This window comes from Mytilus galloprovincialis, chromosome 5 (genome assembly GCF_965363235.1).
Source record: "Mytilus galloprovincialis chromosome 5, xbMytGall1.hap1.1, whole genome shotgun sequence".
NCBI classification, from domain to species: domain Eukaryota; kingdom Metazoa; phylum Mollusca; class Bivalvia; order Mytilida; family Mytilidae; genus Mytilus; species Mytilus galloprovincialis.
Genome location: NC_134842.1, coordinates 31,889,345 through 31,905,349, shown reverse-complemented (window position 1 = coordinate 31,905,349; position 16,005 = coordinate 31,889,345). Strand labels below are relative to the sequence as shown.

The 16,005-nt window shown below is 31.1% G+C and overlaps 1 long non-coding RNA gene across 1 annotated transcript; it reads left to right on the top strand.

Moving 5' to 3' along the window:
- Positions 1-4,234: 4,234 nt before the first annotated feature.
- On the top strand, positions 4,235-15,246 carry LOC143075620 (uncharacterized). Its single transcript, XR_012978371.1, has 3 exons — positions 4,235-4,321; positions 12,511-12,747; positions 13,555-15,246. It is a non-coding gene; the product is annotated as an uncharacterized LOC143075620 (long non-coding RNA).
- The last annotated feature ends 759 nt before the right edge of the window (positions 15,247-16,005 follow it).

Genomic DNA, 16,005 nt, shown 5'->3' with positions numbered 1-16,005 from the left:
TACGTTCTTTTACTACAATTATTCTCTGTTAGAAACCTATAATGTGTCAAATATTTAATTACAGACCTAAGTCAGACCTGTATCAAGCGTGAATATTGTGTTAATTTTTGCCTAAATTGTTCAAAAATTATCCAGCTGTTCTCGGCGAAACAGTTTATTCTCGATTACTTACATTTTGGGCCTGTTATTCTCTTTATAATTTAGCACCTCAATATAGGAAAACAAGATGTAAAAAGACTAAATTAACCGGTATGGTATTATAGTTGACTGAATAAGTTTATTTTTAAAAGTACTTAGGTGATTGATGACCACCATATTATATTTATTTGGTTAATAAAATGGATGAGTTTCCTTATCATATAAATATAGGGAGTTTTGGTATGATTGCCAATGAACAGCTATTCTTTAGATTTTAAATGTTTAATATATCTACAACACTTGTAAGCATAAATCTAAATGTAATAAATATTCAAAGACATTGATTTATAGATACTAAAAAATGGAGTTGTGAAGAAAATATAAGGATATAAATTAATTATATCATCAAAACTGTGTCATGATTCACACAAATGGGAAGCAATGTTAAAAAAGCAGATTTTACAACCAAAAAAAAATACAAAAATAATACAGAGCACAATATTAAAAGAGAAAAAAGGCGTTAAATTTAATGGGGAAGGCACATAAAGGATTTATAGTTGTCTTAAATGAGAATTTAACTTTGTTATAACTTGCTTCACAGAAAGTACTTTGGTTGTGTCCTAATTCTCTTTTCATTGCCCTAAACACATCTATGATATGACCACCTTTGATCAACTTTAATTAATAATGGTGTCCCCTCTTATATCTCGGAACAAAAGACACCAATCTATATGTTGTCTTTAGTTACTGTCAACGGTTCTTATCTGACATTCGCCCATTGTCCTTGAATTATTTTCAGTAGTTGAAACACTATAAATAAACTCATCACAGATACCAGGACTAAATTTTGTATAAACGCCAGACGCGCGTTTCGTCTACATAAGACTCATCAGAGACACTCGAATAAAAAACCGTTAAAAAGGCCAAATAAAACACGAGTGGACACGCTAAGATGTCTAGCCTGCTTGAGTTTTCTGTTGAAAATGAATATGATCAAAAGTTTCACTACAGATATGATATTAACTTAACATTATCAATGATCAATAAAAGTGAGCCCATGTCAGATGAACACTGCCAAATAACCAAACACACATAACAAACACTCCAAAACTAACTGCAGTTGACACTTTCCTTATAGTGTCTTTAAAATGTCCTAAACGAAGACTTAAACTTGACCTATGAACAATTGATACGAGGTTAAGGTAAGATCGGGACTGTCAAAAAGTTTACCTATAATGTCTAGTATATATTCAAATTTTTTTTTCGAACTTAGAAGTAATCTAAGTATGAGTTGACTACGATACAGATCCAATTTAAATGTTCTACCGTTAAGCATGATATATAAGTCACATTATAATAATAATACACACTAATTTAAGAGTTTTCTCTTCCTCATAACAGAATGTACATATACCTAGCTTTATATTCCTTGCTGTTAAAAATTACCATATACTAGTTTATGCTTGATTAAAGTAAACTCAGTACAAAAATGGATGTTAGGTAGGATCGGGCTTGCTCGGTAGAAGTAAAACTTTTTGTATTAAGGCAATACGTACGTTGTTTTCAAATTCATCTGTACACAATTTAATGTTATAAAAACATTACTGAACCAAGTTTTAAATAGTAACCTGACATTTTTTAAGTCACAAATCTTAATAGGGGTTATACAAACTGGTATAAACTAAATAAAACTACTCCGTGCGTAGATGACACTGTCAGGGTCAGTAGTGGTACATAATTTCTATATTTAAAAAAAAAAATAAGGACAGACAGTTTCACCTTACAATCATCCCACACACAAATTAAGGTACTATCGCTAAAAGTACAGAAAAAAACAGATCAAACCACAAAATCTTAACATTGATCGATGAATCAATAAAATGAGGTTAATGTCATATGAACAATGCTAGACAAACATGTAGACCTTGTAATCACTCCATTTAGGAGATAACTGTATTGTATTTTAAGCTCCGACGGCATTAATTGGGTATTTGATGGGCTGAAATTAAGTTTACTGGCGACGCGTTAGCGGAGACAGTAAACGGGTATTTGCGACCATCAAATCCCCAATTGATGCCGTCGGAGCTTAAAATACAATACAGTTATCTCCTAAATGGAGTGATTACAAGGTCTACATGTTTGTCTAGCAATTGATGCCATGTAAAAAAGTAACGTTATCCAATCAAAATGAACGTTACAAACGTTGTTGCATTAGAAACACCAACTTGTGTGGCCCTATCGGTAAAAGTACATGAGGAACAGATTTAACCACAAAATCTTAACATTGATCAATGTATCATCTAAATGAGGTCAAGGCCTTAAGAACAATGCTAGACAAATATGTAGACCTTGCAATCCTTCAATACACCACTAGTATGGCCCTATCGATAACAGTTCATGAGAAACAGACCAAACTACAATATTGACAAGTGAATCATGAGAATAGGTCAAGGTCATATGAACCATGCATACAAACATGTTTACCTTACAATCATTCCACAAGCCATATATAGTTGACCTATTGCTCTATAGTATCTGATAAATTGACAAAATAACAGAACATATCATTAACCAATGAACCATGAAGATACATCCAAGGTCTTTTGAACCCTCCATTACAGTCACGTACATGTTTTAATCTTTTCATATAAGAACTAAAATTGACCTATTGCTTAAAATATCTGACAAGAAGACTAACGATAGAAAATAAACATTATTCAATGAACCATGAAATTAAAGTCAACGTCAAATGAAATCTGCCTGTCCGACATTAACATCTCAGAATCATTTCATACACCGAATATAAGCTACATCATGCTCATATTCTATGAGATACTGAGATGACCTCGTAGTTTTAAACTTGATCACTAGTCCATGGAAGAAGGCCAAGGTCAGTTGAACGCTACTCGGCGGACATATATATACGCTACAATGAACTTATATACCAAATATAGTTATCCTTTTACTTATAGTAAGTGACTATTTCACTTAAATGGACACTAGCTGTCAAATTCATGTTCACCGATTTGATTCAAGTTCTCATATGTTATTTATAACAATGTAAAACATGTATTCAAATTATTTAAAGTCTAAAATCGTTTTCAAAGCATGGGTTCGATATATTGTAGATTCGTTTCGTGTGTATTTAAGTCTAAACACCTTCTAAATAAATATGAGTTGACCTCGTAAAACCTCCGATGACCATGTAAGGTATCGATATCAATAGATTAAGCAAAATTGTGTAATTGTATTTGTCTAGGACTATTTAATTTCATATTAAAATATATTTTAATGTTTTTATCTGTATATAAGAACGATTTTTTTGTCGATCGAATCAGTCAATCAAATAATTTACCTTTAAATCAGTTTCAATGTTGACATTATTTTCTTTTCCTTTAAAAGACTTATTACGCACGATTGATGTGGTTTCCATCGCTAGCTAAGGGGTCAAATTGAAGTTCACATTAATAAGGATTCAATGAGGTCGAATTTTTCACTTGCAAGCTAATAATTCATTATCAATTAATGTTTCATAGCTTACTTTGTCATAATTGACCAATACTTGCTGCTAAAAGTTAATTATTATTAAACTATTTCACTTTTATTATTTGTTGAACCAAAAAATTCATATCTTAGATATTTTATATATCTCGAAGGTATTTTGTTGTAAGTAGATACTGAAAATGAGGTTAAGGACAATGTAGATATGGCAGATGTAAACTTCGTACCATAAGGTATTTACATACAAAATGCACCTAGGTCTTCGTATACTGTTTGTTTGTTTGTCTGTATGTATGTACATTTACTTATGTTCCTATTGTCGTCGGAATGGTTCACATTCTTTCTTTTTTCAATGATTTTAATACAACAAATAAATTAAAAAGAATTCTACCGTCAATACAGCGGATTATATTAATTTCAGAAATTATACTTTATTAGCTACGCAATTACACCCAGAAAATTATACAAGAAATAATACCTTTCTCTGTATCTATTTTTTTTTTACAAAGGACAGGATATGTTTACGTTTATTTTTACGTTTGTACTATATTTATGAAAACTAGTGATTCGAAACAATTCACTACCGGCTCCGCGTTTTTCTTCGAATTGTCAATTTAGGATGTCGTCATAATGAAGCTAGTTTGGATCGTAGGACCTCTATTTTTCGTTGTTCTTATTTTCGGTAAGTTTTGGGATTTCGAACCGATCATTTAAGTGTTCTGTACATGATTGTACAAATAATTTGATGATAGCAAAAAATATCACCACGCTGTTTAAAGAAATTTAGTAAGAGGACGATTTTAATGTGATAAAAGAAATTGTCCGAGTCAGAATGTATTTTGGCACAAAGCACTAACATTTTGTTTCAGTTTTTTGAAGCTATCATTCAAATGTCTGTTTTCAAAATTTAACGCTATTATGTAGGTATGGGAAAATCTGGATTCAGAATATTTTTTTTTTTTTGTCATCTGCTTGACCACAATATTGTATTGCTTCATCAAATTGGTGATCAGAATATTTTTTAGGTAAACACACTAAACCTTCCCCCCTTTTTTTGAAGTTAAAACGTCGTTCCCTATAGTGAAAATATTTAGCCATTTAAACGAGGAGGAACAGTTCTTCTTTCCGTGTATTAATAATTTTATAATTTGTGAGTATATATTCATTGGCTTTAAAATTGATATAAAATTTATCCATCATATTATGAATTTATTATTGCATTTTGCAATAGGTACAATACGAATTCATCAGAATGAATTATACATGTAAGAAGTTTTTTTGTGTGTAATGTGTGTTATTTTATTTGTTACATTCATATTCTTTCAGTCGAGTACTTTTTTCCTTTAGCTTTTGTACTTGTTTTATAGTTAATTGTTATACCTTGTGTGCCCATTGGGTAAGAACAAAGTATCTTCTATTCTATATGATACACGCTTACACATGCACTAAAAATAAACTACGATAAAAACAATACAACTTCCAAGAATAACACTACGTGGAAAAATCTGTTCTTTTCAAATGATTATAATTGTAACAAAGACGTTATCACATTTGATACTGCTATATGTTAGTTTGTGGATTTTAAATGCAAATTATACTGGTTTTATGTATATCTTATCCATTTTATTGTTTTATCTTTTATTTTGTATGCATATTCATGTAAAAAAGACTAATCTTCAAAAAAAGCTATTCTAAAAATCATAACTTCTTGGATGGAATCTGTATGCCAATTTGTAATCAAAAAATATCACATAGACGTTCACACTTAAATATGTTGCAGTTATTTCCATACTTTGTAAATACAAGAGGAAGATTATGTGCTTTTGATTAAGGTTAATGTAAAAATTGTAAACATAAAAAATTATTAATTAGCAACAATCCTTTAGTAATCGACAATGTTGCATCCAACTCTTTGGACTAACATTTTTTTTTATATTTTTTTTCAAATAAATCTTCGAAATCATTTATTCTTCAGAGGAAAAAAACCACCAAATAACACTTAATAAGAGTAATTTACTTGAGAAAAAAAAATGCTGCAAAATCTATAAATATAAACTGAAAGATTTTAAAAGTTTAATAAAGGGGAAAGGGGTTCAAAACTTTGACCCAGTTTTATTGTTAAGCATGATAAGTTCATTATGACTAACTAAATGAAATGATAGCATGACTTAAGAGGATGTGCCAATAAGCATAGAGCTTCAGGTGGAAAGTGAAAAAAATTAAAATTCATCAAACCTAGCTTAAGATAAACATCTTAGTCTTAAAAGATCATACGACAAACAATAACGATCATTTGTGAGGAAAAAAACCTTTTTTGACAGTTAAATAATGGTTACCATAGAAACTAGTGAATCTGAGACACTATTTGAGGTAAAAAACAGGATATTCCGACATGAAATATAATATCAGAATAAAGAATAGTGGTTATTGCAAGTAAATATTTCAATTATATAACCTTAAAATTATAAGCTAAAAAAAATCTTTTCTTAAAAAAATGTTTATTTATGGTTGCTATGGTTACAGGAAAATCAAAGGGTTCAAGTTTATAAATGTTACACAAAAATAAGCAATTGTTGGGTCAAAATTGTAAAAAATCCAGATGTATATAATATAAAATATGGTACTGACAAAAATGAATGACTATCATATAATTCAAAGAAAAAATAAAATTGGGTAGACTTTTGAATTTTTATTGGTGGCAGCTACCCAACATTATGCTCTTTCGGAAGCAATTTTGTACAAAAACTACCAATTTCGTCACATAAAAGGGGTCACTATCATAAAAAAAACGCACATATGATTTAATTTGTACTGACAAAATAAGTGTCACATAAAGGTGTTTTCAATTGAGTAGAAAAGTATGCATAAAATCTCCATGGCAACCATCTTTTTTGAATAGCAACCTACTGAGGCTGAAAATATTTAATGATGATTTTTAACAAAAATGTACAAAATAAGTCACTTGAAGCCTGCTGGTGATAAGATAAAACACAATAACAGTCAAATTGTGCGTTAAGATATGCGAAACTCTCCTTAGTAACACTTATTCATGACATAAATGCCTAGTAACCAACTGATACTTTAAAATACCAACGCTCAATTCGTGGATAACAAGCACAATTTAAAAGTATAAATACCTGATAAAAACTAAACTAACATAAAAAGATCAATTATGCACCATGTGCATAATGATCTTATATTGAAAAATATCTTATGTAACACTACTTATTGCATAGCAACCAGCATATGTGGTGTAAAAGAGGGACATTCAAACTCATAATCAAAAATAAACTAACGATGCCATGGCTTTAAACGAAAATGACAAACATGCAATAGTTAATAAAACACAATACAGAAATTAAAGATTAAGCAACCCCAACCCCACAAAAAGTTTTGGGGTGATCTCAGGTGCTCCAGAAGAGAATGCTGATCCTGCTCCACATGTGGTACCCGTAATTAAATTATATTATTTCATGATAATTCAACAAGAATCAACTTTATTCGATGATTTTATGCATTCAATCTTTCTTTGAAACAGCAATACGCGAAAAATTGCATAGGCTCTTGTGGGAAGTTGTGACTGGACCAAGATCCAAGTTTAATGGCATACGATATAGTTACAGGGGAGGTAACATTTATTTGACGCTGATATTGTTTTCGCGACGTCAAACTGGGAAATATCGGGAAAAGATGTATAATTCGACTGATTTTTATCATTCAAACTAATAACGTTTGTATGAAGATTATTTGTATCAAGTTTCAAGAAAGTGTCAATAATGCATTTTTTTTAAATTTAATAAATAAACAGCAAAATGCGTTTTTTTCTACATTCATGAATATTTGATAAATATGAGTTATTTAAAAAAAATCATGAATTTAAAGATTTTTTTTATAAAACAGAAATTACAGATAATTTAATGAAAAACAGCTTGTATTTATCATTTAAAATAAAAAAAAGTTATGTATTTCTTTGGATGGAAAATTAAGTCCACAAATCCAAATTTTGTGCAAACATCTGAAATTGCGACCTTATTTTACTCAAAAAGTAGCACATGAAGGTATATATTTTATTACATATTTGATTTAATCAGGACTGGTATTAATAAATATGCAAATTTCATCAAAATTTCAATATTGGATCAAAACTGTATTGTATGCCCTAAAAACACTTCTCTTTGATTTTTCAATACTAAAGGAGAGGGTGACCATAAATATTTTCGGCCCTCTGCATTCGAAAATAAAGTCATAATACAAGTAAGATTTAAAAATAAGTCAACATAACCAAAATTGGCCATGGAGATATGGCCTTTCAAATTACATAGACAAACCGATGTTGAATTACTGCCGCTCAATTGCTAATTGCCATTGACCCATAAAGAGTTATTGGCCTTTGCAGAAAGTTTTTCCACACTTTTAGTAAACTTTGTAATTTTTTACAAAAATAGCTCCTGCTAAATATCTGTGCCAAATAAAAGCAAATTTGGTCTAAAATTCAATGCTGCATAGCCTGTTGATTTATCAATAAAGTTATTATACTTTTGATAGACTTGTATAGTTTTACTTTGATGTTTTTTTCTGCAATTTCAGGGTTTAAATAATGGCTTGTATCAACCCTCCCTCTGTCAGATAAGATTGTAAACAAAAATACTCAATTGACTTTATTGTAGGGTTGTCATTTCAAATAGAAATTAAAGTGAAATTAAGGTGACATGTAAATATAAATATTTTGTTTGCTGTAGATTTAATCAGGTGTGCACCAGTTTGAAAATTCGTGTGCATGACTTTAAAACTGGTGCACACGACTTTTTAAAGAATGTACATGACGTCTAACGTCATCCTAACAAATTTAAATTGTGCGCATAAGTTTCAAAAATTTGTGTGCATAACTTTCAAAAATATTTCGCACGACTTTCAAACTTGTGCACTCATCTTTATTGAATCAGTCAACTTTGTTTGAAAGTCGTGGTCACTAGTTTTTAAAGGACTGCAAACATTTCTTGGCGTCGTATATTGGTATGATGTCGTCTTAGTCGCCGTCATCGTCGTCAGAAGACACATTTGCTTTCCGGACAGTAACTTTGATTTAAGAGAATGGATCTCTATGAAATTTTCCAGATGGTTCAATATCAAAATAGTAAGCTAGGGATTGAATTTCGGGCTTTTGGTACCATCAGGTAAAGAAGAATCGGGGACCAAAAAGGGACAATAAGAAGTTTTTTTTGCATTTTCCTGACAATTACTTTTATTTAGTTGATTGGATATCTCTGTAATTCTAGCACAAGGTACCATACTATCAATGGAAAGTTTGGGGGTAATAACTCCCAAGAAGGGTTGAAAAAAAATTTAGGGGGGTGGGGGTGTCATATATTTTTTGTTTTTTCCCATTGATCATTTCTGATTTATAGATATAAAAATATTCAGTTTTTCGTAATAGTCAGAAATCTTCAATTGAATAGTATTGCGCAATATTGAGAAATATTGAATTGCACAGTATTGCGCAATATTACAATGTTGCACAATATCAAGAAATCTTCAATTACACTGTATTGCGCAATAGCAAAACATCTTCAATTTTACAGTATTGCACAATAAATCTTCAATTGCACATATTGCGTCATAGTAAAATTACCAAATAACAGAAAATCTTCAATTACACAAGTTGTTGCAATAGCAAGAACTGTTCAATTCCACAGTATTGCGCAATAAGCAAAAAAATATCTGATCGCAAAGTATTTTGCAATAGCAAGAAATCTTTAATTGAAAATTAAACAATAGTTTGTATAAAAGTTAAAAAATAAAAGAAGATATGGTATGATTGCCAATGAAACAGCTCTCCATAAGAGACCAAAGTGACACAGAAATTAACAACTATAGGTCACTGTACGGCCTTCAACCATGAGCAAAGTCAATACTGCATAGTCAGCAATAAGAGGCCCTGAAATGACAATGTGAAACAATTTAAAAGAGAAAACTAACGGCCTCATTTAAGTACAAAAAAATACGAAATACAAATATGTAACACTTTAACAAACGACAACCACTGAATTACAGGCTCCTGACTTGGAACAGGCACATACATACATAATGCGGTGGGGTTAAACATGTAAGCGGGATTTTGCCTATTTCAAATTTTTAAGATCTTTCGCCACATTTATTATGTGTCAGAAACCTATATTATGTCAAAAACTTGATCACAATCCATTCAAACTGTATCAAACTTCAATAGTGTGTCCAAAAATGCACCAACTGTTCAGTGTTTTACCTCAGTGGTCGTATCAGGCTGCTATGGGCGAAGCATTTTTTTTTAAAAGTTGTGCACGAGTATAAATTCGGCACGATTTTTCAAACTGGTCTGCACCAGATTAAAAGAAAATATCTATTTCATTTACATGGCACTTAAGGGACTCCATAAATGATTGACAATCTATTCATATTTGTAATTTTTTTGGTGATCAATCTCTGCATTACCTTGTCCCGCAAAATTGATCAATGTTCTTTCGAGTTGGCATTGATGAAAAGTTTATATTCTTCGCAAATATATTTAAATCAGAGTTTTTTAAGAGCTAATTCATCAGAAATTAGAGACATCACATGAATAGAAAAGAATGTATGATATTGGAATAAATTTGACCTAACAATACTTGTATTCAAAACCGTCCCTGATGGGGGGAAAACCCGAGGAGATAGGACCTTCAACGGGACTTTGGGTCTAGTTTGGGTTCAGGTGTGATTAAGCTCGGGATTGCGGGATTTACCCTTTCGGGATGAGGGAATATTTTTTTCTAATTTTGCGATGTCGGGATTTAAATTAATTTAAAGTTGGGACCTCAGGATTTATTGATTTCGGAATGAGGACCGCTTCTACCCCTACCTCTTTATACTAATACAATAGATACAACATTAATGCAGTTTAAGTTTTAGGTATATTCCTTCCATTGATATATATCAGTTATAAAATGAGAGAAGAGTCAGTAAAATGACAGATTTTTTGTGTGTTTTAGATGAGCTCAAATAAGGAGTTGTGGTATAATTGCCAATAAGACAAATACTCACAAAATACCAAAATCTGATGTGTCTACTATTGATCTTCTTACAACCTTCTACATTGAGCAAACCCCATTCTCTATAGCAAGCTATAAACAATGTTAAAAACCAGCAGCATGAACAAATATTTAAAGCAAATAAATTAGAAAACCCATGCATTATTTAGGCTTTAACTATAAACTAAGAAATAATATTTATGGCAGACTTTGAAAATTGAGTATGAAAATGGGGTGTTTGTCAAAGAGACATTAACTCAACTAAATGCCTACCACTGAATCACATGTTCCTGAATTGGGACAGGCACTTACCTTATGTGTGAGGTGAGGGGGTAATTTGTTTACAAGTTTAACCCTACTAGTCTTGAACAATAGTGTAAAATTTCGAACCAAAATGGTTCAGAAACTTCCAGCAAATACCATGTAAATTGACTGATTTTAAAAATCAACAGGTTTTGAATTAAAGATGCTTGACCATAGTTGAAATAAAGCAAATAATTAACATTTAGGTTATTTTAATAGGATGTTGTGGGTGCGTTAATTAGAAAAAGAAGTTAGATCAATAATTATAGTGAATTCTAATCAGACCAACTCTGTAAAGTTATCAACTGTTGAACATATAAAACATTCTCATTTGTGTAATTGGAAAGGTTGGAATAAATGAACTTGATATTTAAAACAATCAAAATCATTTATGAAATTCAGGACTTAGTATTACATTAGAGGGGCATAACCAGGGTTGGTGAATTAAAACAGGGTTAAAATTGTGAATTTTAAATGCCCATTAATATGGTAAAATTTTTAGACATTTTAAACCAATTTCAAAAATAAAATAGCCCCCCCCCCCTTTTTTTTTCAAACCCTGAATCCACATTTATTAGTCCCCAGTACTTGATAATTGGCATACTCCATCTATAAACAGTTATAACATGAAACAAAACAGTGTAATAATGTTAGTAGATAAGTAGTAGGGTGACGCCAGGTCATCTCAAGTCTTCACCCTATATCTGGCACACTTCAGAAAACTCAGAAGAAATGGCGAAAAAGGCATTTTTGAAACCGTCAGCAAAAAAATTCTCTTAAGAGTCTACCCAATTTTATTTTTTCAATGAACAGTATCGATATTTAATATTAGGATTACATAATACATCATATCACTGTTAGTCCAGAATTTTGTATTTATATGATACAAATCAGGTCGTATTCCTTTATATTTCAAATTTGAATTCCTTTGCATTTTCCTGTTGCCATAGCAACGTATTACAAAAGCATCATCACTGATAAAAATGTTTTATATGATTTGCAGTGGTAACCTTACTTTATACTTTTAACAACAAACACACTCCTAGTCACACTTTTGCTGTAGGTAGCCTGCAAATGTGTTGATTTTTGTCTAATTTTGGTACGCTTTTTGGACTCGTAACTAAGGAAACATTTTCCTTAGATACGAGATGTAATGATGTAATCGAAGAATTTTTTTTTTCTCTAAAATGTTTTTTATGATATAACGAATCAATTAAGAGCACTTTAAACAAAATCTAAATTTTTGCACATTCCATGTTTGTACAGTATGAAGTTCTATGCTTATTGGCACGGCCTTTTAAAGTCATTATAAGTTGTGAGCTGGTTGTTCTTTAAGGTTTATGTGTAAAGAGTGTCGAAAAAAAACAAAGATGACTAACGTTTCTGAAGTCTGCTTCTATTTAAGTATGGTTTAAAACTAATCTGATCAAAACGAAATTGCGGGAGCAAAATACAATACAAATCTTTTTGAGATCCAAATAATCCTTACTGGTTGTAAAAATGATTTCAAACGTCTTGAATATTTCAGAAACACAATGTGAAACTCGTATGTGCTTTGCCTGCAGAGACACCTCCAGCGAAGAGGGTAAAAATGACTGTCAGGTTAACACAGGCAGGATGGAAGAGCTTCACACTAAGCTTATTTATGACTATAAGAACGATACGGACGCTTTCATGAGAGATTTTATAAATGATCCGTACGTACAAAGTTGTAGTGTATTGGCTGGACATAACTATTGCTGCATAGAGGAATATGAAGCAAGAGGTATGTTTTAAACAAATAATTTTACAGTCGATAAGTTTTTTTAAAAAGGTGGAGATACTAAATGGAAATTAAAAAAAAGAACAAAAATGAACAAAACCATGATCGAAAGACAAAAGAAGAAAAGACAAACTGACCCAGAGAACACACTGGAGAAAACTATAGTTTGAGCAACACGATCTCGACAAAAAAAATCCGTCAACAGTATAAAAGTAGAACTATTAAAGATTTTGCTTTCAACAACCATTAACCACCATGCGCGCTAAAAGTCCAGATACATCAGCAAGTTAAAGACACATTCTTCTATGTATATCTGCCAAAACTATCTTCTTTGAGTAGGTAAAAGGTTTGAAAAGATGCAATTAAAATGGGATCACCAACCTCGTTTTCGATTGAAAGCACCAGACTTTTCAATGCATAAGGATTCCGTGGAACCCAGTGTTTCGCATACTTTTACTGTTAATTGCAGGCTATCAAAAGTACTGATTACACTCAAATGTTGCTTTGTTTTAACCTAGTAGAAATTATATAATTGATATTATCATCTTCTGAGGGATAAATGATAACGATAGTTACCATAATAATTATCCCGCTTATTCTATGATGACATGTGTATGAAAAAAAATCCAGTTCAAAAAAACCCACTGATCGATGTTTTCTAGATAAAAATTCAATAAAATATCCATTGTTTGTTATCAATTAAAAATCCCTAATAAGGGATACGTGACGACATAAATGAAACACAACCTAATCAAATTGCATATTAACAATGCAAATCAAGTCAAGGTTATATATGTTCTATATTTTCAGGATTTGTGAAAGCGTATATCAGAACATGTTGCGATGGTGTTACTTGGTCGTTTAATACAACAGTTTTAAAAAAACTGAAGAATATCCAAACCAGCAACGATTCTTTGTGTGAATATAAAATAGACAGTGAAACTACAACTTGTGTTTCAATGTGTCGGGGGAATTTCTGTAATGGACCAATCGCTGCTGCAGATAATTTACATATAACATACATAACTTTAATAGGCGCTTATATGCTATATAAGTGTTTAAACACAGTTTGAATTCCTTTGAACTCGTTGTTATTGTTTTAGAATTTTCTTAAGATGTAATGTTTTCATTACTATTAAGAGAAAAAAAACAGATTTATCATTTCTGAATCATTTAGACCGTGTTCACACCAAACGCCATGTACAGTAAACACGTTTACAGTTTGTTTAATGTAATGTACACTGGTTTCATATCAAATTAGTTCACATCTAATATCATCTATTACACCTTGTTTAATTACTTGTACGTAAAATTTGTTCAAACTTTTAAACTATATGTCATTTAAATGTTTATTACGTGAAACCGAATGCAAATTTTTCGCACATTGTTTTAGCAGTGAGGAAGCGACTTTAATTTCAAAAAGGCGGGGGGGGGAATGGATTTGCTCGTAAAAATATTCTGTTCCCCAATTTTTCCCCATACATTATAGTGTTAAATTTGTAAAAACAAATATTTGACTGCTAGCATAAAAAAAACCACTGAATAAAAACGTTCGTGATGAAAAAAAAACATACCCCTCCCCTCCTTTTGGAAGTTAAGGGGTTAATCCTTTATAAAAGCTAATTAACTGATTTGCAGTAGATTAAAGATTCTGAAGATTTTTAGATTACGCATGAAAAAACGTACGCTGCAGCAGCGTGCTTACACTTGTTACAGACGAAAAAAAAGTAATGAGATGTTAAGGATCACTGCATTTCTCTCTTCTGTTTTTTTAAAGGTATTTCTTCTCCAATGAGTATTTGGCAAAGACAGGGGGTAATGTTTTTTTTTTGTTATATTTCTAAGTGAATGTTATCTGAGATACCAGACAAACAATATATTTAGCTCATACTTTTTGAGTAATGTATTTAGGAGTGAATCGTTATTTCAGTAAAGACCAGTGACAAATATTTCTGTGTACGTCCAGTCGATTAGGGTAGACATTTTCAAATGAATTATGTGTTCGAAAATGATGTTGCTTTGAGTCTTGATAAGGGGTTACAAAAGCTACTTACATTTTTTTTAACAAATGAATATCAAGATTAGACAAATATTTCTGTAAAAAACTTTATTAATATTTGTTATAAATATCAATTTTATTCAGAAATCTTTTCTTCCTTAAATATACATGGTAAAACTGCTGTTTTAAATGCCTAGTTTGTGTACAGATAACCTACACAAGGTCTACGTTGACTATCGACTGTAGACAAAACGTGATCTAAACGACATGTAAACTTTGAGTTTTATCAATGGGAACGTAATTGTGTTTAGTTTATGTGTGTTTTACGCTAACACAATACCGAGTTTAGGTTAGTGTGAACACGTCCTTACATGTGAAGTTTAACCTTTTCAATCATCACTAAGATATATATTTGTATCTATTATCCATATAACATGATATCTATTGTTAGCTATTTTTCAAATTAGTATGATTTTCAAGTTGATAAAATAAAATAAAAAGCAAATCCATTACTATGTTTGTGGCAAAGTTTAAATCAATTGCGCTCTGTTGTTTTAGAGGATAATGTTTTTTAAAGAACTTAGACAGAAACGCAAAAGCAATTTTTAAAAATCGTCATTAAAGGGCAATAAAACTAATAAGGATTTATCTAATGTTTTAAACAAAGTGGAATTATTTGTAGGGTTCGTCTTGCTGTTCTTTTTTGCTATTAGAATTTCTCTCCATACTTTTTTCTATATTAAGAGCAAATATTTAAAACAAATTGATAAAATTTGTCATGCAAGGGCAATAACTTCTACAAGAAGTCATTAAACAGTTTGACAAAAGTAGACAATAGGTATAGCGCTCAACATTCTTTACATTTCAACTCTGCCCAATTTGTTAAAATTAACCGACGATAGAAGCTAAGTGATGCGCAAATCTTTTTAGCACAAAAGATGTTCCAACTATAATAAAATAATGGGATACATGCAAACAATATGGCACCCGCATTTTAGCGAAATATTTTAACATTGTCATACCAGCGAGAAGTTAAGCTATCTTTTAAACCAGGGTCAATCCTCCATTTTCTTAAAATATCCTGTACAAAGTCAGAAATATGGCAGTTATTTTCAAATAGTCCGTTTCTATGTATGGTATGTTGGTGTTTGTTTTTGATGAACTTGTGTGTTTCTGTTATTCCATTGTTTTCTTTTTATAGGTGATGTGGTTCCCATGGGTTTAGTTTAATTTGTAACCCAGAGTTGATTTCCCTCAATCGA